This window comes from Galeopterus variegatus, unplaced genomic scaffold, assembly GCF_000696425.1.
Source record: "Galeopterus variegatus unplaced genomic scaffold, G_variegatus-3.0.2 Scaffold1284, whole genome shotgun sequence".
Taxonomy (NCBI): domain Eukaryota; kingdom Metazoa; phylum Chordata; class Mammalia; order Dermoptera; family Cynocephalidae; genus Galeopterus; species Galeopterus variegatus.
In genome coordinates this window covers 133,848-135,059 of record NW_007727395.1, presented here as the reverse complement: position 1 = coordinate 135,059, position 1,212 = coordinate 133,848, and the positions used below count along the sequence as shown (strand labels likewise).

General features: G+C 38.8%; 1 pseudogene; it reads right to left on the bottom strand.

The window, feature by feature from the left end:
- Positions 1-704: 704 nt before the first annotated feature.
- On the bottom strand, positions 705-1,210 carry LOC103593146 (annotated as a pseudogene).
- Positions 1,211-1,212: the final 2 nt, after the last annotated feature.

The window sequence follows — 1,212 nt, the reverse complement described above, 5'->3', positions numbered from 1 at the left end:
ATTCACACACATACATACACACACACACACACATACACACACACACTCTCTCACACACACAAAAAAAACCAAACAAACAACAACAACAACAACAAAAAAAAAAAGACCGGGGTGGGGGGGGAAGATATAACAACCACAATTTTTTTTGAAGTTCTTACAACAAGAAAATGGAGGGGACACACTTGGGTGGGAGGGGGGAGAGGGAGGAGGGAGGGAGGTTTCGGTGATGGGACACAATAATCAACTACATTGTATATTGACAAAATAAAAATAATAAAAAAAAATAAAATAAAAAATAAAGGGATAAAAAATAAAAAAACAAAACTTTCCAAACAGTCTTTAATATCAAATCTCAATTCAAATATATTAAATTATTCCATAAATTTTTATTGAGCCTCCACTAAGTGCTAGGCATTCTTTTAGAAGCTAGGTTAATACAAGCAAACACCTTACTCTTTTCATAATATAATGCCATTTTATAATGCTATTTGAAATTAGCACTTACCTCAAAAAAAGTAAATAAGGCTTTTTATTAAACATTTGTACTTTAAAGTGATAAACCAATTTCTTTTTTTTTTTTTTNTTTTTTTTTTTTTTAATGGAAACCACTTTTATCGACAGGTTAGGGCCACAATGACCAATTTCACAGAATGACAGAAATAAGACAGTCCCAAGATATTGAGTGTAAAATTGTAGCAGACAGACTAGTGCTCTTCACCCTCATCCTCTCCCTCAGCACTATCTGCTCCAACCTCCTCATAATGCTTCTCAAGGGCAGCAATGTCCTCATGGACTTCGGAAAATTCTCCTCCCTCCACCCCCTCATCCATGTACTGGTGAACAAAAGCATAGTTGGCATACATCAGGTCAAACATGTGGTCCAGGCAAGCCCAGGCCTCAGCAATGGCTGTGGTATTGCTCAGCATGCACAGAGCTCACTGTAACTAGGCCAAGTCCCTACCAGGCATCACAGTGGGAGGCTGGTAAGTAATGCCAACCTTGAAGCCAGTGGGGCACCAATCTACAAACTGGATGCTGCATTTGTTCTTGGTAGTGATAATGGCAGCATTAACATCTTTGGGAACCACGCCATGTATTTACCATGGTAAGGGTCACATTTTGCCATCTGTTTGGCTGGCTCAAAGCAAGCATTGGTGATCTTTGCCACAGCAAGCTGTTCATGGTAGGTTTTCTCAGCAGAAATAACAGGGA